Raw genomic sequence first — 17,251 nt, forward strand, 5'->3', positions numbered from 1 at the left:
ACAGCACACACAGTGGATGCTCAAATCTATTCATCAAATGAAAGAATAACTCACTTTGGTCACCACACCTTGTAAGCGTTCAGCAATGAGCACTTCAACCTGGCTAGGTTTGAGCTAAGTACCATGAGAGTTATAGAGATAGAACGTCTACAGAACGGTCCCCCAAAAAGCATAATTTCAATGGGAAGACAAAACTACTGTGTAGGAAAGTGATACATCAGCGTGGACAATGATCATCCAAGAAGTCTTCATGGAGAAGAAAGGCCTAAAGTGAGGCTGTAAGGGATGGATAGGTTTCAGTCAAGTATAAAGAACAAGGGTGTTCCAGGCAAAGAGAACTGCCAAACACACGGTGCAGGAGAGAGTGAATGACGCACTTCGAGGTACCGTGAGGAGATGGGTCTGTCTGCAGCTGGAATTGTGTTCTAGGAAGTTATGTGAAATGAGCCTAGAAGAGTTGGGGGATGGGTGGGGGGTCAGAACACAAGTCTGTCATGGGGTGCCTGACTGGCTCAGTCGGAGGGGTGTGCGACTCTTGATCTCGGGGTCATGGGTTCGAGCTCTATGTTGGGTGCAGAGATTACTTAAAATAAATAAACTTATAAAAAATATTTTAAAAAATAAATAAAAGGTCTGTCCTACTTTTGGTAATAGGAAGCACAGGAAACAAAATATGAGACGGTTGCAGTGGTTCAGGCATGAGGAGATGAGTGACTGGACCAGAGTCATGGCAAAGGGAGTGGAGAGGAAAGGGCAAATTTAAGAGAAATTCTGAAGAAACAAAAGGACCCAATGACAGACTGAAAATGGGGATTGATGCAGAGAGAGAAGCCAGAGATGTCTCCTGGGTTTCTGATCTAGAAGACTGAAGAATGTGAGTACAACTGTCAAAAATGGGGAATCGAGGAGGAAAGCCAAGTCTAGGCTTGATTTTGAAAATACTGAGTTCGAGGCAATATCCAAGTATAGATGTCCTGCAGGCAGCTGAAAAATAGACCAAAAATTGAGATTTTTTTTTTATACATACAATGGAATATTATTCAGCCTTAAAAAAAAAGAGAAAGAAATGAAGGAAATCCTGTCACATGCTACAACATAGATGAACCTTGAGGACATAAGGAAAAGTGAAGTAAGCCAGACACAGAAGAGCAAATACTGCATGATTCCACCTATATGAGGTATGGAAAGCAATTAAACTCATGGAAGCAGAAAGCAAAGTGGTGGTTGCCAATGCGGGGGGGGGGGGGGGGGGGACAGGTAGGTGCTGTTCAACTGGTATACAGTTTCAGTCACACAAGATGAAAAAGTTCTAGGGCTCTGCTGTACAACAAATGTGCACACAGTTAACAATACTCTGCTGTAGGGGCGCCTGGGTGGCTCAGTCGTTAAACGTCTGCCTTCAGCTCAGGTCATGATCCCGGTGTCCTGGGATCGAGCCCCGCATCAGGCTCCCTGCTCCACGGGAAGCCTGCTTCTCCCTCTCCCACTCCCCCTGCTTGTGTTCCCTTTCTGTCAAATAAATAAATAAAATCTTAAAAAAAAAAAAAAAAAAGAAAGAAACAATACTCTGCTGTACATGTAAAAATTTGCTAAGAGAATAGATTTGGTACTTCATATTTTTTATCACAATAAAAAATAATAACACCTGAAAACATTGAGAGATTTTTAATGGGTAGAAGACAGATGTGGGAGTCTGCAATTTTTAAGAAAAGCGGAGGTCAAAAGAACCGGCCAAAGGGGGAAAAGAAAAGGTCAGGAGCAGTGTAATAACGCCAGCTGTGTCTGTATTGTGGGTTTATGTGCCTGTGCTATGTTAGGAGTTTTACCTCTGCCAATCCACTTCATCCTCATTAATTTTATGTTGGAGATATTATTATCCCCATTTTACAGATGAGAAAATGGAAGCTCAGAGAAAGTGAGTAACCTGCCCCAAGTCACCCAGCCAGTAAATGTAGAAACTTGGATTTTAACCCAAACCTGCCTGGATCCAAAGCCTGTGTTCCTCCAACTTCACCACGTTGCGTCACCCCTTAGGAAACTGCCAGGGGTAGAGTCAGAACAAAGAAAAGACCCAGCAAAAGGCACACAAACAACCATCAGGTAAAGGAAAACAAAGAAATGCCCTCACGGAAGCTAACAGAAGAGGACCTTTTAAATAGGTAGTGAAGTCATCAACAGTGTCAAATGCCAACACTCCAACACAGAAGGAGGTCCACACTCCAAGTCTGTCTGTAAAGAGTCGTGTAAAGACGGGCCAGGTACTGCCACCCAGAGAATTTCAAAGAAACAGAGGCCCAACCCAGAGCTAAATGGGCTTCTTCTCTCCATCTTATCACTAACAGGCACCTGGGGCTGCTGGTGTCCTGGCCACTCCACAGGCCTCATGCTGCAGTGCATGGCCTGACCAGTCCCAGGAAATACCCACCCAAACACAAACCCTTGCACAACACAGGGTCAGGTTCGACTTGAGCGTCAGGAGAAGTGGATCTCCACTCCAACTATAGTGCAATATCCGATGTTTGTTTCCAAAACCAAATTCACTTTGAGAAGGATTTCGTGTGCCTGCTCTCTTTACTTCTCTCTTCCTGGACAAACTAAAATCAGCTGCAGCCCGACCTCCCTGTAAATGACCTGTCACATGGCTGCCAGAGTCAGACTTCTCTCAAAAAGCCCCAGATTGTTTATCATTTCTCTGCCTCGAAAATATCTAGTGCCTTCTTCTGCCTACGTTATTCCTTAGCCCTTTATGAACACAGACTCAACTTCCATTCCAGCCTCATCTCTCACCTTAAACAACTGCCCATTCTCCCCAGCTTCCTACTTCATAACACCTCTCATTCTTCCCCAGAGGAAACGGAGACTTCCATGAGTCTATTCCTTTGCACACCTGTTGTCTTTCCAAAATACCTTTTCTCCCTCCTTAACTGGCAAACTGCTACCCAACTTAAAGATTCAGCCCCAGTACCATTTCTGCTGTCAAGTCTTCCCCATCACCCGCCATGCTGCCCCTAGTAATCACTCCACCTCTGCTCTCACAGCACTTTGTTCATATCTCTATAAATAGCACCTGATATGCAGATAGATAGATAATTATATCCCCCCCTAGACTGTGCACAGGACTGACAATCCTTCAATGCCTTGTACAGAAGGTTCTCAATGAAAGCAAGGATGTGGGAGAGACATGTGGCTGGTTCAGTCGGTGGAGCGTGCGACTCTTCATCTTGGGGTTGTGACTTCGAGCCCCAAGTTGGATGCAGAGATTACTTAAAAAATAAAATATTCCAAAACAAAACAAAACAAAACAAAAAAAGGGCAGGGCAGGGCAGGGCAGGGCAGGGAAGGGAAGGGTTGAAAAATATGGGGACTTCCAGAGGAGAGACAAGAAGCATGGAACATTATCAGGGAATAAACCAGTTAGTTGATAACAAATTGTAAAAAATGATCTTCCAAATCAAATGATTTCAAGATATATCAAACCAGGAAGTCTAAAAAGTTCCTACCACTCCACAATGAGCAAAAGATGCTATGCAGCAACTGGTATTCATTCAGAGGGACCATCCCCACAGTTGTTGTAATGAATAATATATATGATTAGGGCGACTAGCCTGGCGTTTCTCCAGGAAAAGAGCCAAAAGAAACTGTGGCAGAATGGTGCAGACAAAAGCCTTACCCTTTCAACACTGATAATCTAATTTAAAAAAACACAAGACCAGGGACGCCTCGGTGGCTCAGTCAGTTAAGCATAGGCATTCGGCTGGGGTCATGGTCCCGGGGTCCTGAGATTGTCCCACATTGGGCTCCTCAGCGGGGAGTCTGCTTTTCCCTCTCCCTCTGCGGCTCCCCCTGCTTGTGCTCTCTCGCTCTCACAAATAAATAAATAAAAATGTTAAAAAAACAAAACAAAACAACACAAGACCAAGGACAGGGGAGAAATAATTTATACTTTGTTAGCACATAGGCTCACTCTGAGACAGAGGCATAGTATAACACTCATCTCCTATTGTAATAAAAAACACAGAACCACCCCACACATTTGCAAGTCCAGAGTACTAATCACTATGCCATGGAACCCCATATGCTCCATGCATTTCAAACCAGGGGCAATAGAAGCCAACCCCAATGTGAACTTGGATTGATAACTCTCTCCAGCCCAGTGACATGCAGTAAGCCTAAAAAGTATACAGTTAAGGTGCTCACTTGGGCAGCACATATACTAAAATCAGAACAATACAGAGAAGATTAGCATGGCCCCTGCATAAGGATGACACTCAAATTCATGAAGCGTTCCATATTTTTGATGGTAACTATACTTGGGGTGAACATAGCATAATGTATAAACTTGTCAAATCACCAAGTTGTACACCTGAAACTAACATTGTGTGTCAACTATACTCACATAAAAAGAAAAAACAAAAATTATTTTTAAAAGCTAAATATAGGGGGCACCTGGCTGGCTCAGTCAGTGAAGCACACAACTCTTGATCTCGAGATTGTGAGTTCGAGTCCCAAACTGGGTACAGAGATTACTTAAAATATATATATATATATATATTTTTTTTTTTTTTTTAAAGAGCTAAATACACACACACAAGCACACAATTGAGGGGATAAATTTTAACAGTACAAAACTGTCCATGCATCTAAAAACTACAGGACTTACTGAAGGTCTAAACAGGTTCCTAGTGCTGTAAAAGATGTTGACAGGCCTCACCCCAAAAACATGCAGATTCCCAGATTCCTTGCACTGGAGAGAATCACCCCATTGTGATAGGTTTGCTTAAGGGCCCTGGGAATGGGAGGGGCAGACAATTCTCACTGTGAAGGATGCAATCATGTGGGTGACTCAAGCCATTTTCCACTATCCTGGCTGCCATAAAGACAGGCATTTCTATTGACCCCCACTCCCTGCACACAAAGTTGCACACATGTGCCTTCCTTCTGCCAGTCCCCAAGCTAATTTCCAAACACACCAGTGTATCATCAGCTAGAAAACCCACAATGTCTGCTGCAGGATGTCAACTCCAAGTCAGAAACAAGACTGTACTCAAGTCTATAATTCTACCCTAAGGCTGTCAGTCTCAAGTAACAGAAGCCAATTTGCACTTGACTGCAGTATGTTGATTTAAAACACAGCCAGCTCCATTTTTTCCAGAAGCAGTCACCTACCACAAGCAAGGGTGATGACACAGTAGTTTGTCAACCAATTGTATCAGGTTAAGCTGGCCCAATCTACTAGCTAGGTTCTAGCTCAATAACAGCAAGAAAAGAAAAAGAGAATCTCAACCTCGGACCAATCTGGGGTTCCAGTGCAGAATCTCTATACAGCAATGATTAGGTCATTCTTGGTACTGCAGTTTCCTGATCAACACTGATGGATCTCTTAGTACAAGTGGAAAAGGTACTAGGGTTGGGAGGATCAATGAAGCCATTTAAATGCCTGGAGTTGCTAGGAGAAAAGTTTCAGAATAAAACAGTGCCGTGATGAGATGATGACATGTGGGAGCTGCTGACTAAGTCAAAGAGACACTTGGCACCTGTCCCATGATGAAATTAACTGCACAGTAAAGTATGTGAACCAGCTGGCCACTAAGCCTGAAGACAGAGTTATCCCTCTGCAGAGCAAGGGGCCAAGAGCTATCAGAGGGGTATTCAAAGTGTTACAGGTAACTTCCGTAGCTTTTAAAAGTGCAATAAAGTTAAAAGCCAGAGCTTTGAATATATGTATTAGGATCAGTAATTCCACTTCTAGAGCTCTATCCTAAAAAGATCATCAGAAATGCACAGAAAATTTTATTTATGAGGATGTTGATTATTATATCATAGCAGAAAAAAATTAGAAATGTACATGCCCCACAACTGAGAAATGTTAAATAAATGATCCTTCTATTTGCGGAAATTCCATTTAGCTGTTAAATGTAGACAGGCAGCAGCTCTTTCTGCCCATGGGTCCTGTCCCATGCTTTAATAAAACCACAATTTTGTATGGAAAAAAAAGAAAGAAAAAGAAATGTTGTAGACAAACAGGTGAAGGCATAAAAAATGCCCACAAAAATAATAAACAGCAAGATGGAGAACTACATTACAATAATAGCAAATATATAAAAACAATGTTCTGTATATATGGACACAAAAAGATTAAATGGGAACACAAGTATGAACACAGTAACCTGTGAATTGTAGGATTTTCGTGATTTGGGGTTTTTATTTTTCTATGCTTTCTATATGGCTAAAATTGTGCCTGTATTTAATGGCAGAGAAAAAAAAAAAATCTAAGTTTTTTTTTTTTTCCTAAGATTCTTTATTAGCCACATTGAAGAGGGAAAAAAAACTCCTCCCAAAAAGGCCAGTCTCTGAAGGGTACATGTCAGAGTGTGAGGACTTCTCCTGCTTGCCCAGACACAGCACTAAGGGACAGTCTTCCAGGCCGGCCAACAAAGTGGATGTCCAACGTAAAGCTATCAGATAATGAGAAAGATGACTTGACACACACCTCAGAACTGAGAACCAAAACTGTGCAGCTCGTCGGCAGTCACCGTGCTCACTTGTTCGGCGTTGCTGCTGCCCAAAACATACCAGGAACTCCTCATCTGGGACCGCCTACGGACTAGGAACACCATCTTTCCAATGTTTTCAAGAGCAATCCGTTTTCATTCTTTGAGATTGGATTTAATGTTTCAAAACAGCCTGAGTCTTAGTATCATTTTCTGACCAAAAATTAAGTAGGACTATAAAATGACTGTAGTTTCTTACGGGAGTCATAAATCTGGAGGTGAAAAAAAAAGCCACAAAAAGCGTTTTTATAAATGTATACAGCACAGGCACCGATGTCAGAGTGGTGTTTTTTTTTTTTTTTTTTAAAGATTTTATTTATTTATGCATGGGAGACAGAGAGAGAGAAAGAGGCAGAGGGAGAAGCAGACCCCCCGCCGAGCAGGGAGCCCGATGCGGGACTCGATCCCGGGATGCGAGGATCATGACCTGAGCCGAAGGCAGTCGCTTAACCAACTGAGCCACCAGGCGTCCCCAGAGTGGCTTTTTTTTTAACCCCCTATGGTGACTACTGAAGGACATTTGGACAAAGGAGTTTAGCTCAATTCTTCAAATGTCTTTTTATGCTTAACACATGCCGGGCGGGCAATGAAGATGCAAGAAGAAAGGACAGTTCCCGCCTTTGGCAACATCTCCTGGGCTCTAACTCTGTGCCAGATGTTACCCTTACTATATTGCATTTAATCCTCACAACATTTTGTGAGGTAAATTTTATTATCATCCTCATTTTACAGGTGAGAATACTGAGGCTTATAGAAGTTACAGGAAACTTACCCAAGAAGTAAAGACTAGGAGGAAAATCAAATGCTTAAGAACTGTAACTAAAACGTAACGATAACATGTTTAACGGCTATAACTAGTTAATAACGGTAACTATAAGCATGCTCTAAAACAAGTACGTTTAAAGTGCTATGGCAGTACAGATGAGGAAGAGAGAATTCTATCTCAAAATGCAAAGGAAGGAGAAAACGAGAGAGAGAGCAAGGAAAGGAAAGGAAGGAAACTATGGGGGAAAATGAGGTTGGGCTAGGCACTGAAAGGTGAGTGGAAGTTTGGTATATAAAGAGAAGGACGGGGCGCCTGGGTGGCTCAGTCGGTTAAGCATCCAACTCTTGGTTTCGGCTCAGGTCATGATCTTGGGATCCTGGGATGGAGCCCAGGCTCCAAGCTCAGTCTGGGTGGAGTCCGCCGCTTGTCCCTCTCCCCTGTTCATTCTCTCTCTCTCTCTCTCAAATAAATAAATAAAATCTTTAAAAAAGAGAGGGAGAGGGAGGACAATGGTATTCCAGGCAAAGGCAACAGGACAGCCTATGCAAAGGAAGAGAAGGGTGAAAGTGTGTGGGTATGCTGGAGTATATTGGTTTTTAAAAATCAGTCATTAGGGGCGCCTGGGTGACTTAGTTGGTTGGGCAACTGCCTTCGGCTCAGGTCATGATCCTGGAGTCCCGGGATCGAGTCCCACATCGGGCTCCCTGCTCAGCAAGGAGTCTGCTTCTCCCTCTGACCCTCCTTTCTCTCATGCTCTCTGTCTCTCATTCTCTCTCTCTCAAATAAATAAAATCTTAAAAAAAAAAAAAATTTAAAAAAAATCAGTCATTACCTCACAGACAGATCATAATTTTTTTTTTTAAGCAAAGACTAGAGCACCACTTTCTCATCATTCAACTGCAACTACCTCTCTGCCTCCCTAATTAATCCCCAATTACCAACCCACAGCACAGGCCTGGACTCTGCCAAAGAGCAGGACTTAGGCCAACAGTTGAACCTGTCATACCCACAGGAGAGGTCCATCTGGGCAGAAATCACTCAATGACTATGGTTTTTGGCAGGCCTGAGAAATAGAAATTAAAGCCCAGAAGCCGCAGCAGTAATGGGATACACTGCACCCCAATACTGGTCTCAGAGCACCAAAGATTCACAGGAAATTGGGGCCCAGAACTTCAAAAGACTTCTACAATGTCTCTATTCTCCCACTGGGCTCCCTTCAACACTAGATGGAAGAATGGCTGTAAGCTGAACCATGTCAAGAAAAGCAAAGTAAGTAACTAAACAAAAAGGGGAGCCGAGGACCTCTTTGTATCAGCCCCTCTGGAATACACAAAGATACAGGTGAGAAGGAAAAGGGAAGTACTTATGCACCATAATCAGGGGGCACAGTGGGTGACACCTGGCCCACAGGACAGTTTGACCAAGGCAGTGGTTTGTAACTGTCTGCCTGGCCGCCCAGGGTTGGGGAGGTAATTGTCCAAGACCTATGATGACATTCCAGAAATGATTATAAAGACCAAACCAAAACAACTACGTGCCCTCTTTCCAGGCACCTCTCCCACCTGAAAAAGATTCAAGTTCTGGCAAAGAAGGAAGGTTAAATCAGATGCTTTCTCTAGGTGAACGAACAAGACAAACTGCTGTATCTTATACATTTTATGCCATAAAGACTATTACACAGTGTATATAAATGAAGGTAGGATTAGAAAACAGGACACAGCTCAAGGAGGTTAGGGTAGGGGAAAAAGAAAAAAAAAGATCTATTGCCCTCACCTCAAAGCATCGTACTCTGCTCTCCCACAGGGAATAAGGTGCTCCGATGTGTGTTACATACACACTTGAGCAGTTGTGGGTATTCTCCCACATAGCACAGGGTCCCCAGCATCAGACAGCAGCACAATATAGCCATCTTGGCTGCTATACTCCCAGGACGTCCTTAGCAGGACCCATGTTCTCAGACCAGCCACACCTTGGGTTTTCCAATATAAACTACCTATGCTATGGGAGTATTTAACGAGCTACATGGATTAATTCACGTAAAGTGCTTAGAACAGGGCCTCGTCCATAACTAACGTTTGCTGAATGCTTGCTTTTATTACTATTATCACTAGTGATATTGTCTTCCCATCTCAACCATCATAACTGTCCTACAGGGAGATCAAGTAAGCCCTGGAGCCAACCATGTGGATGGGTGACTAGGGCTACAACTCCCCAACCAGAGTGTGACTTGACCGAGCTCATCCTGGACTAAAGCAGGCACAAGGACTCACCATGATTCAAAGTGTCCAGGAGGGACAGAGGAAAGAAGAGATAGAACCAACATCTGGTGAACTCTGCCAACATTCCAGACACTCAACTGTACATATATCCTCTTGTTTAATGCCCAGAGCAGTAAGTGCTTCTGAGTTCATCTTGGAGAGGCAGAACCAAAATAAGCCTAGGATCTGGGGTAGGAAGAGTAGAGTGTGAGCTGCCACGGCAACTGTGGTCTTTTCCCTTCTCTGATTTCAGCCCTACACAGGACACACCCCATGATAGGTGTATCTCATCTGTTACTTGTTCATTCCTAGCACTGTTACTCATTCCTTCCCAGAAAAGACAGGGCAAAGGAGGGAGGGGGCGAAAAACTTTATAGGTAGGTTAAGAAAATAAATGATTGCCAAGCTGGTTTTAATATAACCTCTTTGAAAAGCAGAAATAACCCTTGCTAGGGTGCAATTTCTAACCTCTACACCCCCAAAAGGATCAAATCAAGACCTGCTTGTACCATTAGCCCCACTGAGGAAGTCAGGGGAGTTAGAGGAAACTGGGGACCAAAGCAACCCCTATTTAGAGAGTGAAAAAGGACTCCTTCCTCCATGCATGTTTCGTGAGAGGAAAACAAGAAGTGCCCCCACCAGTCATATCTGCACTTTGGTTCCTGAAGCACCTGCAGCAGAGGAGGACAGGGTTATGTGTGGTGTGGTCTCCTGAGAACCTCAGGCATCTACCTAGGTCACTGCTAAACTTGATTCGCTTAGGCCACGGCCATCCTCATGTGGTTTAACTTCTCATCTAAACCCTTGACACAAAGAGGAACCAAACAGAAAAATCATACTCTCCAATTCTGTAGATAAGTAAATATCCTGTAGTTTCCATCCACCACCTGCCCATCTTCAGGAAGCGCTGGCCTTTTATCACAAGACTGGTGCCAAGGATAATAGGGAAGAAAACTACACTAAGGAGCTCAGTGTCCAAGGAGAGGCCTAGGGTCCTACCCCAAACCTTTTCTTCTACTGAAGGAACATGCAAGTTATTAAGTTTGATAATCCTTCCATGAGCTTTGTAAACAGAGGAGGGAAAGGCCCCTGCTGTTGGGTGGGCATCATGCCCAGGAATATAGAAGGATCCCTCTAAGACAGGAAATAGGGCAAGACAAGGGGGCTCTTTTATGGCACAAGGGTACATCCTTGTACCTGCCTTCACCCAGGGCCCAACAAGGCCCAAGAACTGGAAGAGTTGCTGAGAAGCTCCACTGGTTCTGTCCTGCATATCACACCTCTTCCCCATGAGTCTGGATGAAGAAGTCCGGATTTTTTCTGCCCTCTCAGAACTTCCTTTGACAGGGAAACAATAGTTAATGTGATTCATTCTTACTAAGACCTGCCTGATGCCTGATGAGTTTGCAGAGGCCCTGGAAAAAAAAAAAAAAAATTTATGCGGTGGGGGGTAGGGAGAGACAAAAGGGAAGAGAAGGTAGAAATTAGTAGAACAGTACTTTACAGTTGCATATCCCTTGATAGCATACAAAGTTCTCCATGTATATGCTCTCTTACAAACAGTTCTTCAATAGAAATGGAAGAAAGGAAAATACCGACAGGCCCTGGCAGGATGGGAGTCTCCTACTCCCTCCTCCCTGAAGAAACCCACTTACCCTGTTCTTCTCTCTGCCTCCCCTACTCTCTCTGCACCCACCCCATGGTTGCTCTGGATCCAGAATCCAGACTGCTGACGAAAGAGGGAGGGGTTGAGCACCTTCCTAAGCAGACGGAAATCGAACCACCAATTAATTAGAGAAGCAGCAGCAAAAAGATTTCATTCATCTTCCTCCTTAAGAGCCAAAGAGGCCTGCATTTTTCTCATCTGTGGTCAGTGAAGAATTTGTCAACCATGTAAAGCAGACACTATCCCCTTTAAACATTATTCTATCAAAAAGTTGCCTCCTTTAAAGTCACTGATTTACCCCTTTACATGGCTTTCCTGGCCTGGCAACCTGCATTCCTCCTCCCCCAACCACTCCCTATTCCCTGTTCTCTCCAGGGGGGGGACTCTGACTCACTGTAGACACAGGCATACCTGGCCCAAGAAACAGCTACACCTGGGTGAGGCTGCAGTGCCCGATGGCAAGAGCCCTCTACACACACCGCCCCAGGAGTGCCCTGAGCTCTGCTCAACTCAAGGGAGCAGGGGACATTTCTCCACTGCCCATTCAAGCAAGAGAACAGACTGCTGTTGAAGTGGCTGAGAGGATCCGCTCCTACTCACCCACTATCACATTTGCAGTGCTAGCCCTTCTATGTCATGGCCCAAACACACCAAGAACTATGGCCAGCTCAGAGTAAAAGGGCTTTCCAAGCTCCCGAGCTTTACTGAGGGAAAGTAAAGACCCCACATAACACATAAAACAGTAAGTCTTCACAAATTCAGCAGGGATAAAGGCAGGGAGCCAGAAGCCCCATCATACCTCTAAGGTTGTTGAGTCCCTCCAGGAACTTCTGGTACTTGTAGGCGTTCATGCTCCTGCCCAGCTGTGTTGGTTCAGTGGCTAGAAGTAGGCAGCATGGCACGGTGACAGCTGAGAAGTGTAAGCGTTCGAACAGACTGGTCTCTACCACCGCGCCTCCGAGCCCCCAAGAACTGGACTTTGACCACATTTACAAATGACGTCACCAGAGAAGGCTTATTACATTACAGTCTTCTGTGCTCCCTCATTTGTTGCAACGAGCGGAAATACCTCCCCAGGAGGCGACAGCCCCTCCTTTGTGCAAAAATGAGGCGGGAGACCACAACAGGCCCCTGCCTATCATCTGCCACCTCATCTGCCACCTTCTCTCTGGGCTCCAGCCCGGGCTCCACTGGGATTACCGCTCCTCTGGTTTAAACTCTAGGGAAAGAGGCTTTTTTTTTTTTAAGATTTATTTATTTATTTGAGAGAGTGAGAATGAGAGAGAGAGACAGAGAGTACACGAGAGGGGGGAGGGTTTTAGAGGGAGAAGCAGGCCCCCCGCCGAGCAGGGAGCCCGATGCAGGACTCGATCCTGGGACTCCAGGATCATGACCTGAGCCTAAGGCAGTCGCTTAACCAACTGAGCCACCCAGGCGCCCAGGGAAAGAGGCTTTAATGCTTTTCAAGACACAAGTTAGGGGCTCATCTAACATTGGAGAATGAAACCTTTAAAGGGCCACACTCACCACAAGAATGTCAGTACAGGAGCGCTTGGGCAAATATCACATGACAATGGGGCAGGTTTTACAAAATAACCAACCAACGCTGCACTCCACTTACAGCAGTCCTGTTTACAGAGCCACCCACACACAGGCAAGACACTGCTGATCAACACAGTCCAAGGCGGGGAGACAGAAGCAGAAACTGTGAAGCCCACTTCCTAAGTGCTAAATGCACAATTCAGGGAGGCAGGACCTTCTCCATAGATAACTCAGGGGAAAATGCAGTTCAGACAACCCCCACACACTCCCCACTCCAGGGCACTATTCCACTCAGCTGACTTGTTTTTTGTTTGCTTTAATGATGTAAGTAGCTACTGTAAATTTCCTTCTACTCCATTAGCCTCAAAAAGGTGACCCGTCCCCCCCAGCCCAATAAAAACAGGCTCATAGGATAAGCTAAACAGATTATATAATAAGAGGGGGGAAACCCCCTGAAATATCTATAGCATCTCATTGTAAGAAATTCAAAGTGCTTCATCTGCAGGGCACCTGGGTGGCTCTTGATTTCAGCTCAGGTCATAATCTCAGGGTCTTGAGATCGAGCCCCTCTTAATTTCAGCTCAGGTCATAATCTCTGGGTCGTGAGATCGAGCCCCACATGGGGCTCCGTGCTCAGTGGAGAGTCTGCTTGAGATTCTCTCTCTCTCCTCTTGCCCCTCCCCCAACTTGTGCACATGTGCCCACGCTCTCTCTCTCTCAAATAAATTTTTTAAAACGTGGTTCATCTGCATCATTATACTCATCTTTTAAAACGTCTTTATAGGGGCGCCTGGGTGGCTCAGTCTTTGGGCGTCTGCCTTCAGCTCAGGTCATGATCCCAGGGTCCTGGGATGGAGTCCCACATCGGGCTCTCTGCTCAGCGGGAAGCCTGCTTCAGCCTGCTTCTCCCTCTCCCACTCCCCCTGTTTGTGTTCCCTCTCTCACTTTGTCTCTCTCTGTCAAATAAATAAATAAAATCTTTAAAAAAAATTTTTTTTAAAGTCTTTATAAAAATAACTGTAAATTTTAGATTACATGTGAGAAAATAGGTTAAGCAATCTGTCTAAAAGTCATACTCTAGTATTCTGGCTCATCTACCATAAAAGCCTTGGCATCCTAGAAACCCATGGGCAACCAACAGAGTCAGACTCCACAGAAGAACCCCTCACAAGAGAGACGCCCCTCTCCCAGTCCTGAAGGCTGCCATTCAGTGACCTGGGGTAGAACTCATAGTGTGTCAAATATAATGTTCCACAAAACTCCCAATTATGCAGGTTGGATGCAGGTGAAGAAACTGTAAGAAAAACACTATGAAAACAGAAAAAAGAGAGTGTGCCCACTTGAAAAGATCAGGCTAAATAATATTAACAGCTGCTAAGATAATAGAGAGGGGAACATTTTTAAATAATAGAAGTATCCAACCCAAGCTTTTGTGCCTTCCGATGCTACCAGTCAGTCAACAGTACCAACACGGTAGCCAAGCACTGTGTGCAGATCTAAATATTTATTAGGAGTCAAGGGGGACACAATATATGCTTCCTTTTCTCAAAAGAACAATTTCATGGGCAAGATTCAACGGTTAAAAGGGACCTTAATGTTTACAGAGCATAAATTAGGCAATGGGAAACAGTAAAAAACAAACAAAAATTCAGATTCTATGATGTATTACTGTGAGAATCACTGTATCTCTGAGGTCACCTAGTCCAAAAGACCAGGTCCTTGGATTCCTCATCTGTGAAATAAGACCGTGGACAGAAAAAGGCAAACATGAAACACCAGTTCAGATTGTGTGTCTGTTTCCTGGCATTATTCCACTTATTTCTCCAGGAAGAGAATGGATAATAGAGTACAGTGCAAAGAACTTGGGTTGTAGAGTCAAAATACCTGGATTCCAGAGTCTGTCTCAAGATCCAACTTTGCCATCAACTAGCTACGTGAGCAGAAGCCCCGAATTCCTATAAAACGTTAGTTATTCTTTTCTTTTTAGGTCACAAACTCTAATGAGAATCTGATGAAAACTAAGGATACTCTTCCTAGAAAAAGGGACATATTCACCTACATACAAACTGTTGTTTACAAGTGGAGACGGGTCAATGAACCACAGGTAGATAACCTCTAAACGGATCTCTATGATCTGTCCTGTGTCATGATCTGAAAGCAATTAACACAGTGCAATGTGAATATAAGAATGTAAAAGAATGATCAATTAGCCAGGGCAGAGCTGGGTCCTCTTGCTTTAATGCCACTATAAAATCCTATTCAGAGACTCCTCCCACCTGAACGAGCAAAGCAGCCCAGACAACAGGAATCTCACAGCAGGAAAAACTGACTTTTAAAATAGCCACTTGAACTAAGTGCATTTAAAAGACAACACATGCTAGTTTGTCATTTCCTCCGTGTGTTTCACCATTGAAATGGTTTAATAACATTTTATCAGATAAAAATTAAACAAAAACAAGGATGTTTGCCATTATGAAGTGAGGGGTGGTTCCAACTCAAGGCTTTTGGGAAGCGGGGGGGTGAAGGGGGGCAGCAGTTGTATTCTTGCAGCCCAGAGACCTTTCCTCAAAATCAGAGCATTTCAAAGCACCACAGTCCAATACCTCTACATGCTCTTTGTGGTGGTTCATCTTTTTTTTTTTTTTAAAGATTTTATTTACTTATTTGAAAGAGAGAGCACGAGAGGGAAGAGGGTCAGAGGGTGAAGCAGACTCCCCGCCGAGCAGGGAGCCCGATGTGGGACTCGTTCCCGGGACTCCAGGATCATGACCTGAGCCGAAGGCAGTCGCTTAACCAACTGAGTGTGGCGGTTCATCTTTTATCCTCATAGGTCCCACATGGCAAAGAGTGAGGTGAAACCTCAGGTGGCAGGAGGGATGCTCCCCTAAGCTCCAGACAAAGACGAACAATGTGAAAGGCTCGGAATCTGGCAGTCTAATAGGCACTCTCTGGCCAGCTGCTGACAGAGGGGGAAAAAAGCCCCGCTGTCTCCAACAGCCCTGACAAACGCACAGACACCTCGGAATGAAGTGGAACTTGACTGAAAGCGGGAAGATCAGGAAATGCAGAGGACACCGCATGAGATGTAGTCGTTAGGGCTGCCTGCTCTCTAGTAACAGGATGACAGTTAAAAAGGAATAGCTGCCTTGTCCTTGACTGGGCTCAGGGACACCAGGACCTCGGTGGAGTGAAGGCCTGAGTCAGGTCAGGATATAAATCCTGAAACAGAAGGACAAGTCTGCTGGTAGAGAGTTACAACTGAGGAGAAAGTTCTAGGCTGATGAAGAGAGAAAAAGCCCTACCTTGGAGTTCACATAGTCCCCCAAAACCCCTCTACGAATCAGTAAGTTCCATAATTCTTTCGAAGCAATCTTTCTTCTAAAAACAAAGGTCCTTCTCCCAAGGCATCCCCACGTCAGGGTGAGGGAAGCTAAACCTGGACAGCCAGTTCAAGGGATTTGCCCAGCCATTCATTCAACATACATTTGTTGCCTACTCACCACACACCAGGCACCAACCTAGGTGCTGGGAACACAGAACTCAGAGTCTAACGGGACAGAGAGCAGGACAAAAAAAGGAATCAATCTGTCTGCTCAGATTCAGGGAAGATGAGGGTCATAGGTGGTCCAACTGAAGGCACAGCTGACTTCCAACTGCTCACTCTCTAGACCAGCCCTAAAGACAAGAGGTTTAGGGACATGAAAGGTAGCTCTCCTCATATAAATACATCCATTTTCTTTGAGGCCAGCTGCTACTGTTACTCCAAAGCAGCTGCTGACCCAGGAAGACAGCAAAAATGTCTCCAGTGACTTAAGAAGCTAGTAACAAAAGCAGGTGCCAGGTTCATGGTCCTATTCAGGGAGCAACAAAGATCACTTTCTTCATTGTCTCCCCCGGGCAGCAGCGTCTGATGGAGAAAGGGTTGAATTACACCTTGTCCCTCTGGTCTGCTAGAGAGAAGATGAGTTTGCCATCTGAAGAAAGAGCTGTCCCGAGGGCCAGAGCTGCCTCTGCAGGGCTGAAGAACAGAAGACAAAAGAAGTCAGACCTTATGCTTAGAAGGAGAGAACCGAAGTGGCAAAACCAAGAGAGGCTTTAAAGGGAACTACATGTGGGCCTGGCAGCAAAGGTCCAAGGAGCTCTGCCCATTCTGTGCTCACCCCAGGCTTGGAAAGCTACTTTGTGTAGACCAGACTTACACTCTGGGGTCTGGCAACAAGTTTAAAAAGGCCTTGTGCTTTAGGCCACATGCTCGCAAATCAGTTCTCTCTCCTTGATCCTTTTTTTCTGGCTGTGTGGTCCACGGAAAAACAGGTGAATCCTAGGAGTCCTCTCTTTCCTACAGTGGTTATATAATACTACAAGACCAAACAGGGTGAAAAGGACTGACCAGTTGGGAGGAAAGGCAAAAATACCTGCTCTTAAGGTCAATCTGTACCTGCCATGACCTCTGATTCTAGCTCTACCT

At 44.7% G+C, this 17,251-nt stretch overlaps 1 protein-coding gene and 1 non-coding gene across 2 annotated transcripts in view; one reads left to right on the forward strand and one right to left on the reverse strand.

The window, feature by feature from the left end:
• MACF1 (microtubule actin crosslinking factor 1) overlaps positions 1-17,251 on the reverse strand; it is a 324,108-nt gene that overhangs the window by 265,316 nt on the left and 41,541 nt on the right. The gene's annotated exons all lie outside the window — the stretch shown is intronic.
• Positions 4,190-4,296, forward strand: LOC118020540. Its single transcript, XR_004681947.1, has one exon. It is a non-coding gene; the product is annotated as a U6 spliceosomal RNA (small nuclear RNA).

The sequence above is a fragment of the Mirounga leonina genome, unplaced genomic scaffold (assembly GCF_011800145.1).
Source record: "Mirounga leonina isolate KUSES-001 unplaced genomic scaffold, KU_Mleo_1.0 Mir_173, whole genome shotgun sequence".
NCBI lineage: Eukaryota > Metazoa > Chordata > Mammalia > Carnivora > Phocidae > Mirounga > Mirounga leonina.